This window comes from Petromyzon marinus, chromosome 25 (assembly GCF_048934315.1).
Source record: "Petromyzon marinus isolate PM22_M1 ecotype Great Lakes invasive population chromosome 25, UKy_Petmar_22M1.pri1.0, whole genome shotgun sequence".
Classification (NCBI taxonomy): Eukaryota; Metazoa; Chordata; class Hyperoartia; order Petromyzontiformes; family Petromyzontidae; genus Petromyzon; species Petromyzon marinus.
Window position 1 is genome coordinate 16,426,206 of NC_133691.1, and position 17,835 is coordinate 16,444,040.

General features: G+C 44.4%; 1 long non-coding RNA gene across 1 annotated transcript; it reads left to right on the forward strand.

Annotated features, from left to right (window-relative positions):
- On the forward strand, positions 1-2,074 carry LOC142929110 (uncharacterized). Its single transcript, XR_012945266.1, has 3 exons — positions 1-249; positions 855-990; positions 1,385-2,074. It is a non-coding gene; the product is annotated as an uncharacterized LOC142929110 (long non-coding RNA).
- Positions 2,075-17,835: the final 15,761 nt, after the last annotated feature.

Consider the following 17,835-nt stretch of genomic DNA (forward strand, 5'->3'; position numbering starts at 1 on the left):
CATTGCAGGTGGCATGCTGCCTGTGGAGGACCTCATCTCGGGCACGTGCAGCCTCACTGCTGCGCTGCAGCGGTCATGGCTTATAGCCCGACAGTCAGTCTAACCACGGACCAGTTCCTAGAGGCGCCAGTTGACGGTTCCTCCAAGTCCTTGTTCCGCTCGCCTGGCGCCCACCGAGACCTCGCAGTGTCGCACAGAGGCAAGCGGTCATCTCTCGGGGTCACCGCGCACAGCCTCGGCGCATCATTGGTGAGGGGCAATAAGCCAACTGAACGGTTGAGCTCAACAGCGAGAAGCAACAAGGCCCTGATGCCATTAAATGAGTCGGCAAAGCCCAAAAATTATTTCTTTTCTAACCAGAAGAATGTTTTGTTGTACTTACGGAGCAGTGAAGCAACTAGGCGTGAGCACTTGCCGAACGGCGGCTGTGCGACAAGTACCTATCCCAGGTGGTTGACAAGCCAAAAGGATGAGCTGGATGTGTCGGGGATCACGAGCATTCCTGAGCTCAGGTACCCGGCCTGGCTGCGTGACTGCGATGTGGACTCCCAGACCAGCAGCCACGAGACGGATACCAGCACGAAGAGAGCAGGTGCCGCTCAGAGCCTGCAAAGCAGACCAAAGTACCCAGAGTGGCTCAAAGATTGGACATCTCCGGCCTTACGAATGTAGCCAACGAGGAGCCCGTGTCAGAGGACCTTAGATCCCTAGGTGTGTGTGTGTATATATATAGTCTGTATATAGCAGATGACATTTCATATGTTTTCAGGTACATATTCAGTCTTTTCTCACAGAGACGACTGAGCGGCCACCCATGTGGTTGTGACGTGCGATGCGTGATTCTTGATGCACAGCCTCATTGGAAGAGCTGCTGAGCAGGGCGCGCATGGAGTTGGAATCCCCCGGCTTGGAGGCCCCCTCCCCGGGCAGCTTCAACACGGACGTCTTCCTAGGGGCTGATCGTCCCTGGGAAAACCCCTCCACGCCATTGTGAATTTATCTTTATATTCACACTCACGCACAGCATAGAGGCTGCACCGCCTCTAAGTATGATGTCAGATTATGAATGTTATAAGCTAAGCAGGTAAGCCTGGTTATTACTTGGATGGGAGACTATTTGGTAATAGCATATATTATAGATTTTGGCTGCTAGGTAACCAGGAGTTAGTAATACAGCAATGGAATCTTGAATCTATATCCGGAGTTTTGCATTTTACTCCCTCTGTTTTCACCGGGTTCTCCGATTTCCTCTCACATACCACTCGCTGATGAAATTTGCAAAATATCACTGCCAAACCCGCCTGAGACTTGGTGAGATTTTTCTGGCTTCCACCATGATAATAAGTCAACCAAGTAATTTTCTCTCAATCGTGTCTCTTCTCAGGGCCGTGTACCACCTGTCGCGTCTGAAAGAGCTGGTTGACACCATCAAGGAGAACAAGGATGGCTGCATTTTAAGGCGGTGGTCAAGGTTTGTACTCAGAAGGATACGTTCGCTTGGTCCTGCTAATTCATGGTTGTTAAACATCAATGGTACTTCAGGTGCTGTGGTGTGAATCGCAATTACTTGTGAACTTGTGGGGCCCATGGGGCACAGTAATTGCCCTGTTAATGGAAGTGCCACAACAAAGTATTGGAAAAATGTGATGAAGTTCGTTCAGGGTTGGAGTTAGTGAATGGTTGCAGCAGTATTTTGCACAGCAAATCCATGCAGACTCAAATGTCACTTGAAAGAGAAACTATATGTGAAAAATATTGTGAGCACAACTAAACTTATTTTGGTTTTATCCATTTTGGAAGGAGACTACTTTATTGGGAACATACATGCTAGTATTTGTGTAGTTATAAACATTTGGGAAATCACTGTAAAAGTACATTTGCTTATTTAGATTGCACTATACCTGTATTGTAAAATTTCAGAACCTTTTATGTAACTTGTAATCAATAAACCAAAGTTGCATATTGTATGCAACCCATGACTTGGATTGTTTTTATCATGTCTTGTTTAGCATGGTTGGTTATGTACAGTGTGAAAGAAATTCAACATACATTAAATATTTTCTGATATTTGAATGTTTATATTGTACATGTATATTTATTTTACAATAAATCTGAGACAAAGGCTTATACACATGGAATTGAAAATATTCAGCTATGATTTGTATTTCTCAAGTATTTTAAGAAAAGTCAGCGAGTCTCGTGACATGTCTTCACATTTGGGGGTGATGATTGTGATGGATATACAAGCATTAACCTGCTTACATTCCTAGAGTATGTAAGGTGAATTTGGGCATTCTGGGTGATTGGGTTTTAGGCCAAACACAGGCAGATGGTTGGGAATAGATGTTTTCAAGCATCTATTAATTATTCATCGGCATGTACTATCTTACTATGATGTAAAGTTCAAAGACATGGTTCATGAAGGGAATGGAATAAAAACTCAACTGTGCACAAGTATGGAGGAATTAATACTTGGAATTCAATGCAAAGATCTGGCCATATGGCGTTTACTGGGCACCAGGGTTGCCAAACAACACATGAAAGATGTGTATCAGGCACAGCCTCTGCATTATGAAAAAAATATCACTTCCTGAAGAAGTGCATTTTGCTTCTCCTGTCTTAGGTCACCAAAATAAATTAGAGCAAATGTGACTCGACTGACACAGGCAGCATTTATACTTGTGAAGTGTTCTCCTTCCGACGTGTGGTGTGTGTCGCACACACTGTCGAAGACGAGGTAGTTGCAGGAGACACCGTCTCTTTATTATCTTGTTCACACCAACTCCGGCCTCACTCGACCACGTTGCCATAGAGCCCGGCCTAGACACGACCCTGTCCGTGTTGCACCGACGGCGTCGACCGAGAAGGCCAGCTACTGTCTGGCCACGCAATGATTGGGCGAATGCGGTGGCGACGACGAGACGAGTCCACTCCCAGAACCGGCAGCCCGGAGCTCTCGCTCTCCGCTGCTTATATTATATTCTATATTCTACTCGGCGCGGCTTGGCTCTGCCCTATCCACGCCTCCCTTCTCGAACCGACCAGAGGGTTCCAGAGGCTTCCCTATGAGGTCTTCCATGACCCTTGCCCCAATTCCTCTGCCCGGCCGGCATACCCGTATATATGCTCAACGGCGTGTGTGCAAACTTTCCACTGCAGTTGCCGCTGCTGGACAGCAGTCAGCGCTGTGTCACTACACTTGTATGAACACAAGAATTACATAATCATGTCTACACTTATATGTAATGGGCTGAGATAGGCGCACACAACTTCTTGGGAGGCAACACTTTATTAACACCAACACATTACACTTAACATAAATTTCGATTTAAAGCTTTCGTGACTGCGGGCTAACACCAATCCCGAATATCCGCCCCCACAGCCCTTTAAATAATCTCCAATACAGCCCCCCAATCGGCTATGCGTGTATGAGTGACGTCCCTGCCCTCTAACCCCCGACCCCCCCGTCCCGCGCGTGCGATTGGTGTGTCGCTCTAAAACTGACTCCAAATCCCCGCCCCGCAGCCCTTTAAACAATCTCCATTGCCCGGCATCGGCGGCAACGCGTGTGCGAAGGACGTCATTGCCCTCTGACTCCTGATCCCCCGTTCAGTTCGTGTGAGTGGTGCGCGGGGTTGTGTGAGCGGAGACGTCGCGTTTGAGTGGCTGAGAAGCGACGGATTGATTCCAGGCAGCCACGTGCCAGCCCCGAGCTATGCCCCACAAACAGGACCCGCGGACCCGAGGGGCTGCGGCGCGAGGAGAGGAGCCGGAGAGCGGCAGCCCTCTCACCGCGAGCGAGGAGTCGAGTAGCGGCTGCTCTCACTCGAGCGAGGAGTCCGGAGCCCGCAGCCCTCCCGAGATCAGCCCTCCCCCGGGGGGGGGAGCCGGGGGCCCGCGTCCCCCACAACTGACAACCTGTGTACCAACTGGCCGAGCGAGAGTTTGTGTGTATTTGAGCGCAATCGTGCCAGTGTTTAGCTGTACCAGGGAGTTTGGTGCAGCAGAGTGTTTCGGTGTAGCAGGGTGTCCGGATTGTGCCGGCACACTACCCTTCTATCCATAATGTCGTAGGGTGAGCTCCATTAAACGTTAACTCGGACCCCAACCTGTCAAAGCGCCTAATCTCGGAACGTGGTTCTCAACCTCTTACCTCACCCATGCTACGTACCTTTGAGACGTCCTGCTTTTACAAATGTTGATGAACTGGAGGGCAAAGGTCTGGAGGACCCCACATGGAGTCTGGTTTCTCACACCCGAGCCTCCTGTGACATTTCTGGAGGCTTCTCTGGAATCTTTGTCCCATTTATTGAGTGCAGATTTGGCTTACTTCTAGCTTCATCCCAAGACGTCATCCAGTTTGGAAATACCCGAAGGTTGTGGGAGTCGCCCCGTGCTTCAGTTTCTTTCCAACCCTCGCAATGGCCGGTTGCTCACCAGCTGGAAGTCTTTTGCTGCTTACACCACGACCGAGGTGTTGAGAGCAGCCATCTCGTGGCTGGTCGGCAATGGAGATGGTATTGTCGATTTGAGGAGCGTGAGTCTGTGGCGTTGGTGGTGCTGCTGTCACGGAGGCGACACGAGTTTAGGAAATTCAGTTTTGTGGGTTTCCTGTAGCGAGCACTGAAAGATCCTCCCTTCCTCTTTCTCCACCCTTGTCTCTACTGTCTCCATGTCCCCGTTCAACTCTTTCTACACCGCTTTTCTTGAATGTGCAGCTGCCTTTACGGCCTCCCCTCTCCCCTTCTCTCCACCTCCAACCCATCTCCGTCGTAATCTCCTCCCCTTTGTTCAGGCTCTTCCCTCTCTTCCTCAGTCTATGGATGGGGTTATTGTTTATCGGGCTCTTATACAAAAAATGGAGCTTATTTTAGCCTTTGAATAGGATTTTCTGTTTTCTTTCGGTAGCATGTTGCGTACATAGGGAAGATCGAGCCACGCCACCGGTTCCCATTATCAAAATCTTTGTCAACTTGTCTCCCTCGGTAGGAATGCCTTTCCTTCTCCAGCAAGCAATTGTCTTCTCTCTCTCCTCCGTTATTTCTTCCGATGCGCTTTCTTAATCTCGCTTGCTGTGTGTATCGGCTCTATCATTCAACAAGGGCAAATTAAAAAAATTGCTTTTTTTTCCTCCACTGCTTTACCACTATACCTCCTGAGTGGGTACTCGGAGTTTCATCTAATGTACTATTTGATGAGTCGCTTCCACACAGCAGAAAGGCGGTAGCTATCCGAACTGTAAATTTTTCTTCCAATTTCGATAGATTCTCGAATTATTCTTGGGCAGTAGTAGCTAGTTTTGCACAGAATTTCAACATTAAAATCAACTGAGTGTCCTTGTTGGCACGTGTGTTCTGCTACTGCTGAACATGGGTGCCAACAAATAATACATTATTTAAATGCATGCCTATAAAGGGCAGCATACTTCAATAGGGATTACCATTGGTACGGCTATTTTAATACACAATAGACAGGAAGGACAAGATCAAAGGGCTCTCATAATGCACATGCATAATGTACGTTGACTCGGTAATCTCCCCCCCCCCCCCCACTTTGCGCGAGAGTGCCACAAATCTGGCTGTCGCCTGATGAAGCTAGTTGTAATTACTGGCAAAACGTCGTACTCCGATTGTAAATGTTGTGGCTTGGCTCTCCAAAGTACCAGTGACGAATTGGCTTGTTCTGTTTCCGTGACAACCCTACTAGTTGGCTGTGTCGAGTGGTGGCGGGTTTTAACGACACGTTTATATATGTATGCGATCTAATCCAAAAAACACCTCTATGGATGATATTGGGCGCAAAAGCCTACATGTTAAACCAAAATTTAAAATATATACAAAATAACAATAATTTCTAGTTTTCCTCATTCACATCGTGATTCGTATGAAAAGACATGAGATGATTGAGACATGTTAAATCATAAACGTATTTATTAATATATATACAGATAGTCCTCGACTGCAATGTCCTTGTCCACGTGCAAACAGAGTTAGGATAGCAGCCTCCTTTAAAAGTCAGAGTAGATTTATACGCTGTAGAAGACAGTTGACGAATCCTCGTTGCTTGATTCCTCCTCGGATCCCTTCAGCAGTGAGTCGTCACCAGTCTTCTCTGCCTGCTCATTCTCCATGTGGCACCGCTGGGGTGGGTGCAATACGCCAGGAGACTCCTTATGCAGCGAGCAGCGAAGCAGGCCCATCTCTGCCTGCTCATCCTCAACGTGGAATTGAGGCGATGGCGGTGAGCTGGGGGCATCGGTGAGGAGGGTGTTACGGAGACGGCCCAGCTCTGCCTGCTGCAGAATCGTCTGTACGACGAAGCGCTCGCGGCGCATGCAGGCGCGCACATGGGATGGCGTGTCCGGGATGATGTATGCAATGCAGGCCTTCGTGAGTAACACCACGTGCTGCACACGTCCACACACAGGTAAAGGATTTTCAGTTTCAGGATTTGCATGTAAAGGGTGCTTACTAAATATAATATGGCAGCATCTCAAAGTGCTTTACATCTCAGGTCAACTATTCCGGGGACCTGAAGCCTAGGGATATTATATTGTTATGTCGTTTTTCCCAATTAAATTAAGTCATTTGAGTAATTTTTGAACATTTGGCAAATTATACCGAGGCACTTTTTGAATTACTTAATGGGTTTTTTACGTTCACTATGCAGCAGGCAACATTTCTGATGTGCAGTTAATGCACCCACAGTATTCACCTGGGCAGCCGCAAATTTATCGCAACAATCAGCAAACACTTACACTCGGCCATGTCACCACTACAAAGATTCCCTGTGTAGCCTTTCACAGACTGAGACAAGTGCATCTATGAAGGGTGGCACAGTGCCTGCGGGGGTGGTGTGCACCTTTATCTCGCCAGTGATGATTTTCACACACTTCATCAAGTACTCATTTTAAGACAGAATCAACTTAAGGGAAGCTCAACACTGGTTCTAATATTTTCCACTGTTGTTGGCTGTGGCCAGAAATAGTACTCCGGTCACACAGGATTGGTAGCGCAGTTCACGAACAACTACGCAGCCGCTCCCCTTCCCACACGCACACATGCTTACGTGTGACAAATGTCATAAACAACATGGATCGTCTGCTGCATGATGACAGAGCGTATTGTATTACCACTATTATTTGTGATCTCAGAAATACTGTGCAATTGTGAGGTGTAATAGCATTACTGGCATTATCTGTAATGACCCATTGACAATGATCACGGTTTGCTCTGCTGACCTTAACAACTGCTCACAGATGAGTCTATACGATGGTGCAGTAGTGTAAGGCTTTGCACACTAGACTTGCAATCCAGAGGTCGCGGGTGTGAATTGATCTTTGGTCGTGGGAGTGTAAACAATGGTGAAAGTTTTTTTTTACATTCCACTGCCTCTATCCACCTAGCAGTGTAAATGGAATACATCCAGTCAATTGGTCGGCTGAGTTTGGTGTTGTTCAGTGCGGGAACTCCCAGCTCTTCCCAAGACGTCTGACCAGTGTGGAAGAGCAGTTCAAATACATCTTAAGGGTCTCTCGTGAGCTCCCTATAGCAGGAGCCCTTTTGCCATCAGTGACATGAGCAAGTAATTGGAGGGCTGTACCTTTATCTTTCAATGGGTTTATGAATGTGTGTGTGTGCATGTTGACGTGTACCTGCATGGCAATGACGAAGGCCAGCTTTGCCGTCAGTACTTGCCAGTACTGCTTGGTGACGGAGTAGGCTTGGGGATGATCCGGCGGGTAGCGATAACCTGGATACCTACACACATACAACCACAAGCACGCATGGACTATATTGAGCAAAGTGCCTCGAAAGTAGAGTTGGCGCTAAATTGAACAAGTGGTTGTGTACAAACGGTATATGCGTTCACAGCCCTTTAAAAAATCCGCTTCTGAAAGAGGGCCTTCCCACAACGTGCAGCTTGTGGGGGCTCTATTGACCATGGTTCACGCTGGTCCGTACCAGGTTGGTGAAGGTAGGGAGTTCAGATAATGGGAGAACAATATAGCACAACTATTAATTTTTCTGAACTACCCACTGCTGACAACCTAGCTCCAAAGTCGCCTACTGCACCTGCATTGTGCATGGTGTTCATCAATCTAAGCACGAACAAGGCTCAAGCCTGCTTGACTTCCGGAATCTAAGATTAGCTGTATTCGTGGTGATTTGGTCATAGTCAAGTAAGGTTATATTAAATATCGATCAATATGGTTATATTGATTATAGTTGTGTATGCCAGCAATTCAAAAACGTTACAGAAAAGGGTTGGTAGATCGCATCAATTTCCTAACTAACTGTGCGGTGAGGAGACCAGAAGATGGCTGTAGAGCAAGTGGTTTCATGTCTGTGTGGACCTTTAAGCTTCATTTCATTACCATGGGTTCTCCAGGACCTCTTATTGCATCCCACATGCATAAAACCACCTTAAACTGGAATCCCAATGCACGGTCTTCCTGAAAAGGGATCTTGAGACTCAATTAAGCAGTCGTGGATCGATAGATAGATAAATAAATAACATTACTCTTTAGCAGGGTAACAATGAGCTATAATTTATATCAATCTATTATTATATTTCTCTAAGTGGGACTTTGGTTGTGAAGCCATCCCACCCGTACCCACTGCTCCCCCCCTCCAATTCCCCCCCCCACCCCCTTTACTGTCCCCGCCCACCACGCACACTCCTCCCCCAACCCTACCACAACCCCTTACTACCCAACTAAGCCAAACCCTGTGTCCAGGGTAAGGGGCAGGGCCTAAACAGAGGTGGGGCCTAGGGGAAGTGTGGGTCTTAAAAGGAAAGTCACGGAGTGAAAAGAGGAAGAGAACCAGACTAATCAGGAAGGGGCGGAGCCAGGAGGACACCACACCCAGAAGGATGTCGCATCTACCTGGACAACACACCCAGAGATCAGTGCATCACATTCGCAGGGACGGCACCCCCGATAGCTGGGCATGACACTGAATGGCACAAACCTGCAGGTTGTGTGGAATGCCGGATCAAACCAGGCTGGCAGGATGTTGGGATGATTTTGCTCCTTGAAGTCGCTGATCTTGAAAATTGAAAGGCTGTCCTCCGTGTACCCATGCATTGTAGGCGAACCTGTGCCATACTCTGCTGAGTATCCATAATAATACACCAGGCGTGGGATGATGTCCGTTGTGAACGCCAAGATGCATGACTGTGGAATTAGCATACGGAGGCACAGCGATAGCGGTCACTTAGCATGCAATGATTTGACCAAGGCTTCTGAACATCTTACCTTGGCAATTACATTAATTTTCACAAATACAATTTGGGGGGTTGCTGCCAGAGTGAAATGGTTACCATATAAGGACTTGCAATCTGGCAGTCGTCAGTTCAGTCTCCTGACACAACAGTTGAAGCAATGGATCATTTTCTTAAATCTCCCCCACCTCTGTCCAATTAGCAATATAAATGGGTTCATCACTGTTTTAGCGCAGGTAATTCCACATCTTACAACATGCCTGGTCATCATGGAAGAGTAGGCCAAATACCGTGTAGAGGGGTTCTCTAGAGCTACCTTTAGTTGAGGCCCTTCTGCCAGCAGTGACATGAGCAAGCAATTGCAAGGCTTTACCTTTTGCGATTTTGGGAGAGAGTGGATAGGAGCGGTGGTGCAGTGATTCATGCACTGCACTTTGAATTCAGCACACATGCAATTGACTTCCAGCTACGACTAACATCAGTGACGAGTGATACCCGAACCGCTCCTGGTCCCCCACTACACCTCTTCTCAAACCTGCCAGGACCAGAATGGTGAAGTATGGTAAAAAGAACCCACACGGCTAACATGACATGTTATGTCACTCATAAGATGGGATATTGAGCGAGAAAGCGAGCGGACAATCTGGCGACTTACATTGGTGATTACAGAGAGGGTGGCAATGATACTCAGAATGTCGGCCCAGGCTCCAATTCCTCTTGCTTGCGAAACCACAGGCCTCCTCATCTTTGTTACGAGCTTCCACGCGTCGACCCGCACTTCGATGATGTTGTTGAGCAGTGCGAGCAATGGCGCAAGTGGAAATGATGCCACGAAGAGAGTGGCAAACCCGAATATGGATAACTGGGGTATATTTTGAGAATGGGTAGGGGGGCAAGGATAGGATAATGAGTGAAACAGGATATAGACATACACTCTTAATGCTGTTATGTTGTGATTACTTTAAGCAAACAAAACATGTTTTCAATGCATTGAATGTATTTTAGTCAAAGGAGACCCCAAAATATGGTCACATTTTCGTGTCATTTGTTCACAAAATTATCGTGTCCATTACATTGGCCACTAAGATGCGATCAGCCACTACCATCTTTAATGCTCAGCTCTGGTTCACCTGGGTTTCTTTTGCACCATTTTCCACCACTAGGTGGCTATAATAACTAGATCACATCCTGTATTGAGGACTCCATTAACCGTACCACACATTTTTAGGCATATGCACTGTGGCTGAAATGCCAACAAATCACAGCAGTTAACCACAGTGGACATGATGCACAAGAGTTTTAAATAAATAGTAAGGGGGAAAAACGTCAATCCAAGCTGACCAATGTAGCTGCATTGGATAGCAGACAAGAGGAGCAAATATGTGCTCCTATTGTTTCTAAAACTTAACTCCGTACATATGCACATATGCGCATGCTCAAAGACAATTGTGTTACAGTATATCCATAGATTGGTGCCTATGGCCAAATCACCCAGTATGCGTCAGATTTAATCAGATCCCAGAAGTTAAGGAGAGCTGAGCCTGAAAATTGGTTGGATGGGTGACCATGCAATAGTTATTGTGGGGTTGTGAGCAGCAGAGGACAGTGCAGCAAATTACATTGTTGTATTGTACATCTAAGCTCTTACATCTGTGCTCCCTGCCTTCAACAACCCGAAGTGTGGGTAATTTCCCTCCCACAACAATGTCCGACAGATACACAGGGGCCGTCCACACGTGCCAATATAATCAAATGATACCCAATTGTGTGTTTTTTTTATAATAAAGTAAAACGCGTTGACTCCGTAGTGTGATCCTCTGAGCTCATTATACCCATCTCGAGGTATTCATCAAAGAGTCCAAGTGGGCTCTGGGGCTGTAGGTCCAAGTGTTTGCTGGAAGAAGTGTTTGGTAACTGGATAAGACCATCAAAGAGAAGCCAGTTTAATCGTGGTTCGGTGACAGAAAACCCAGAGTTTCACGGTTTAACCCAACATCCGAGCAGCACCACATCAGATCTCTAGACTCCTCAGCGCAGGCATACAGATATGGTCAACATATGCGTACATTAACTAATTTGTGAAATTATGAATTACATCCAAATGAAATGTAGTGTGTGCATTACTAGGACGTACCTAAAGGTGCCAGGTTGGATTCATCCACCTTGGGGATGCTCTGCTCCACGCAGCCTCCTGCTTCCGTGCAGTCTATCCTCTTGATGTCCGAATTCTGGCTGTTGCTACTGCTGCAATTGGTGACACTGGTGGTGGTCTTCTTTCTTTTAATGGACTTAGGTCTACTTCGCTTTTCCTTCTTCTGCTGCAAGGTCATCAACACTTTCATGCTCATAAAAGGATCGAGAGCAGCGTATGGTTTATTCTCACTGACTGGTGAAGCAGTTTGTTGACGTGGAACTAGGCCAAAGCATTCAAGAAATTTGGATTTCATGTCATTTATCTTAACGCCGCTATCTTTTGTCGAAGTGTAATCATGTTCAGGCTTCGGTCTGTACAAGAACTGTGCGTGAAGACTTTCATGAGTTTTCAGGATTTCAATAGGACTTAAAAATCCGCAGACTGAGCACATCTCATAGGGCGATGGTGGATTCAACACCGCATTGGCAAAACTGCCGTTATTCACCAAACCTGGTGCACCCTTTATCATATAATCCTTTTCATGGGTCTTCATGTGCCTTTTTAATTTTCCTGGCTGATTAAACCTTTGTCCACATATGCCGCACCATTGCTCACGGGTCTCCTTATGCGTTCTTACGTGGGCTTCTAGGCACCATGCCAGTTGGATTTTTTTTCCCACAGACGTCACAAGAGATACGTTTTTTCGCTCGTGTAACTCTACCGGATTGAGGTGGGGTTGAGACGGGTGCTGGTGAAGTGCCATCGATGGTGAAGGCAATTCTCCCAGCACCACCATGACTCGCAGCGGAGTTGCTCTCGCACATCTGAAACAAAACACAAAGGTCACGCGGATGACACCCGTGTCACGAGTGTACTCGCACAGGCATACTTAAGGTGACATAAGATTCATATATACTATAACTCATTATACCGGAACTCCACAATATTGCAGTTCCTATCATGTACGATTTTACCCTCTTATCCACCCAAGTAATATTTTGTTTCTAAACAACAATGACTAACTACCTCCATTTTCCTAATGTTACCCACCAAATAGGTCTTTCTGTATATACACACCAACAATATAATGATTGCACCACACGTTCACTCCACTATTCACAACACTCTGACTCGCAATCTCCATGTAAGATTGTAATATCATTTCTGTATGAGGGCCCGTCAAGAAGTTTTGGGAATGGACACTTTTTTACAAACAACTACTTAAAATAGTCTTCATTAAAAGTACAGGATAGTACTACTAATGGCACTTATAAGGGAACGTCATTATCTCTCATGCTAATTATTACAATGTTAACTAGTTACCCAGGAAAGCTTCATTGCGTCTAAGTACTGCATTTTCAGAAAGGTCCCATTGCATTGAGATGTTTGCGTGAGTGGAACCCAGAGAGACCCCACCTTGCATATTGCGAAATAACACAACTCCACACAGATGGATTCAACCCACAAGCTCAAAGCATTCCCTGTTCAACAAAGTACTCAGTGTAAAGTTTAATATAATTTATTTGGTAATATACAGTATCGTAATTGTATAGTGAATCTACAGCAGTGAGGTATACAGTAGGGTTGGTAAAATAATACATAGTGTAATATTACAAGTCTAATATTATTATAATCTAACGTATAGGGTAGTGTATAGTAACGCAGTGTATAATTCAATGTTCGGGTCTGTCTATGGCAGTTTATAATAAAAAATATTATTTGGAGGCATATTATAATATTTTTTGCGACATAGAAGTGTAATGTATAATAACTTATTGTTAGTAGCTCAGCTTAGTGGAGAATATATTGAGTACATTGATTAGTTTTTTCGGTAAAGTCACGTTGAAGAGAAACAAACAAAATAATATAATATATATAAAACAATCAAAATTCTCACGACGTTTCAACTCAAACGGTCATCTTCAGGTCTTCAGGTGTGAAGATGACCGTTTGAGTTATGGTCGAAACGTCGTGAGAATTTTTATTGTTTTATATATTATATTATTTTGTTTGTTTCTCTTCAACGTGACTTTACCGAAAAAACTAAGAATATGAATTACTGCAGTCACGAAAGCTTTAAATCAAAATTTATATTGATGTAGTTTATATTTAGTTCTTTCACATCGGTTTATTGTATGATAGTTGGGTAGTTGCAGTTCTTTAGCGTCAATATACTAAATGCCTCTGTTGATATGTAAACTCTGACTTTAACATAGCTACTTCTGTCACCAGTTACATGCTAATTCCTCACATTAACATCATGCTAATCTCCCAGTTACATGCTAATTTCTGACTTTAACATCCTGCTAATCTATCACATTAACACAGCTACTTCAATGCTAAATTCTTCTGTTGATATGTAAACTCCTTTGTCAAGGAGCTCTGCTCCTCCCACCCAGCTTAAATACGCTGCCAAGCTTAGCAGTGTTCATTGGAGCGCTGTCTTTCCGACAGTTCTGTTTCTTCACCTGAGGAAGGCTACTTGTGTTGTGGCCAAAACGTTGTGAGAATTTTATTATGTTTTGATTTTATTATGTTATTATTTCCCTTCTACGTGACTTTACCGAAAGAACCAAGAAGATGAATCCCTGCAGTCACGAACGCTTTAAATCGAAATTTATTCAAATCAAGTTGTTTTATTTTTACCACGGTACTTTATGGAATCCTCAAGAATTAATGCATTTTTATAAGTATTAAACTATACTTGAAGATGTGTGAGAATGTAATTCTGCAGATGCAAGCACAGGCAAACTCGTATCTGCATATGCAAGTTTCTGGGCCTCCTCACTTCACCAAACCCGCATTGACCGGCATGGTGAAGTATGGTTAAACAACTCCCACGAACGACATGGTGTGGGGGAGGCCTCTATCAAAACGCTGGATCGACAAAGGGCTGATACATGTCACGACATTGTACGTTAAGACCGTTCTCTCGTCAGCACAAGCCGTCTATGTGGACAATAGAGGGCACGACACACGTGTACACGATGTTTGTGTGCGTATATTCAGCGTGTGTATCACGTAATAATTATATAAGGTCGCGATTATGCTCAAAACGAACGAAATGTATAACATCACGAATAACTTTGGAGGTCTCCAGAGCCTGAACAATATTTGAAGTAGACACTGACCCTTGTCACGAGTTCTTATGAACTATAAACTAAACTATAAACTATTTATATTTACCAGGTAAGGCCCACTGAGCTATATAACTCTTATCAGAAGCGACCTGGACACAAATGATAGCTCAACAAAAGTGGCTTATCATGTGGACATTTATAGCAGCCAAGTACTCTGAACTCACGTTTCTAAATGTGGAGGGGAAAACCGAAGGACCAGGAGAAGAATCTACGTGACCACAGGGGAAAAAAATAAACAAATACAGAGCAGGCGTCAGGGTCTGGATGGAACCTCCACGCTGCTGTAGGCCTGGCGAGGTAGTTAACATCTCGACACCGCGGCGCCCCTTATTAAAAGCTTAGCCATGTCTAGCAAGGTTATTGACTCATTTCACTCGACTCACGGCACCACAAGTAATGTATTAAACAAATAAAACAATAATAAAGTAGAGAGGCGCTACTTACATTTAACAATGTTGTTGTTAACTTTAAAAGGAGCGCGCTTCTCTCTGGCTTGCAGTCCGGTGATCGCAGTCTCCTTTGCGATTGGTCAGCGCAGGCGTCACCCAGGGTGACACTCCACGTCCCCTTTGTTATTGCACGCCCCCACATAGGCTCGAGACTCCTCCTCCCACTTCCTGGATAAGCCACGCCTGTCGCGGCTGTGCCCCGCCCACTGTCGTGCAAGCCACGCCCCCGCAGATCGGGCCAAGCTCACCCCACGGTGAAAGCCCCACATCCACAATCGGAATCTTTATTTACAGGCAGTCCTCGACTTACGAACGCCCAAATTACAAACAGCCGCCCTTCAGAGGGGGCACAGGTGGTGCATCAGCCAGTCATCTCAGTCATCTCAGTCAGTCGACCAGTGGCACCCTTGGGTCTGCCCCGTGACCTCATGCCAGCGGGCGTTCGACACTTGACGTAGCCTCAAGGTGCACATGGCCTGGCACAAGCGTCGTGGTGACGTCACCGACACTTAGTGGCGAATGGCGGTTGTTGTTGTTGTTGTGAGACAGTGAGAGAGTGTGAGGTCGACTCAGCCTCAGATGAGTTCCTGGTGCGGTGTGGAGTGAACATCGCTACTGGGGGAGACAAAGGCGACCGTGGAGGCGAATCCTCCAGGTGCTCACCGACACACTCACCATGCAACTCACCAACATCACCAACCCAATCACCTCTCAAATCACACCTGGCAGCATCTGCACGCCACGTTGGTGGCCGGCAGGTGGCAGTATCTACACGCCGTATTCTTGGTTATGTCGGTAATGTCACGTCGATAGAAAATACAAATAATTAAATAACAATGAAAATAATAAAAGCTTTTATTATTATTTTCAAAATAATAAAAGCTTTTATTATTTTCAATTTATCATTTGTATTTTTAAATTTAAAATAATAAGAATTTTTTTTAATTAAATTCGATTATTTTATTTTCAAATCTACGTGACTTTACCGAAAGAACCGAGAATATTTTTCGATTTAAAGCTTTCGTGACTGCAAGGATTCATCTTCTTTGGTTCTTTCGGTAAAGTCACGTAGAATGAGAATAAAATAATAAATTGATAAAATAAAATAACAATAAAATTCTCACGACGTTTCAGCCACAACACAAGCGCCTTCAGCAGGTGAAGGGACGAGACTGTCTGGAGAACAGCGCTGGAGCGAACAAAGCCAAGCTCAGATCGCGACCTTTAAGCTGTGTGAGAAGAAACAGAGCGCCTTGACAAAGGAATTATCATAGAATTTAGCATTGAAATAGCTGAGTGATTAGCTTGTGACTGGTCACAGAAATAGCTACGTTAACGTCAAAGCCTACACATCTGAGCTATTAACAGTAACTGGGTATACACTACACTAAATAATGAATACTATATACAACATGGAGTATAACAGCGCCTCGCAGCTGTCTCTCTACCCCTCCTCTGTTCCGACCATGGATGAACTCGTCTGTCTGAACGGGGCTCATAGCTGTCCGTGGTGCTAAAGTTAACGGTTAGAATCCACCAATTTTTTCGCCATATAGCATTGTGATATATAACGACTTATTGTGTGGTAGCTTAGCTGATTGGAGAATATATAGAGTTTATTGATAACATTGAGGTAATTTATATTTTAGTTTTTATTGGTTTATTATGTAGTATTCATTATGTAGTGTAGTGTATACCCAGTTACGGTGAATAGCTCAGATGTGTAGGCTTTGACTTTAACATAGCCATTTCTGTGACCAGTCACAAGCTAATCACTCAGTTATTTCAATGCTAAATTCTCCTAGTTATTTCAATGCTAAATTATCCTGTTTGATTTGTACTAGGTGCCTCTGTGAATGTGTATGCTTTGACTTTAACATAGCTATTTCTGTGACCAGTCACAAGCTAATCACTCAGCTATTTCAATGCTAAATTCTATGATAATTCCTTTGTCAAGGGGTGCCTCTGTGGATGTGTATGCTTTGACTTTAACATAGCCATTTCTGTGACCAGTCACAAGCTAATCACTCAGCTATTTCAATGCTAAATTCTATGATAATTCCTTTGTCAAGGTGCTCTGTTTCTTCTCACACAGCTTAAAGGTCGCGATCTGAGCTTGGCTTTGTTCGCTCCAGCGCTGTCCTCCAGACAGTCTCGTCCCTTCACCTGATGAAGGCCGCTTGTGTTGTGGCCGAAACGTCGTGATAATTTTATTGTGTCATTTTATTTTATCAATTTATTATTTTATTCTCATTCTACGTGACTTTACCGAAAGAACCAAGATTATGGCGTGTAGATGCTGCCATCTGCCGGCCACCAACGTGGCGTGTAGATTCTGCCAATTGAAAAATGAAAATAATAAATTGAAAATAATAAGCAAAAATCCAGATTCATATTCTTGGTTCTTTCGGTAAAGTCATGTAGATTTAAAAACAATCAAATAAATTTAAAACAAAATAAATCGAAAATAATAAAAGCTTTTATTATTTTCAATTTATTACTTTTATTTGTAATTTTTAAATTGGCAGAATCTACACGCCACCTTGGTGGCCGGCAGATGGCAGCATCTACACGCCGTAATCTTGGTTCTTTCGGTAAAGTCACGTAGATTTGAAAATGAAAATGTAAGAATTAAATGAAAAATCATGAATTGTTATTATTAAATTTTGATTTAAAGCTTTCGTGACTGCAGGGATTCATATTATTGGTTCTTTCAGTAAAGTCACGTAGAAGGGAAACAATAAAATAATAAAAATATTTTTAAAAATATTGTTAAAAATTTTACTTTTCTTTTATTATTTATATTTTCTATCTACGTGACTTTACCCAAAGAACCAAGAAAATGGCGTGTAGATTCTGCCAATTTAAAAATACAAAAAAATAA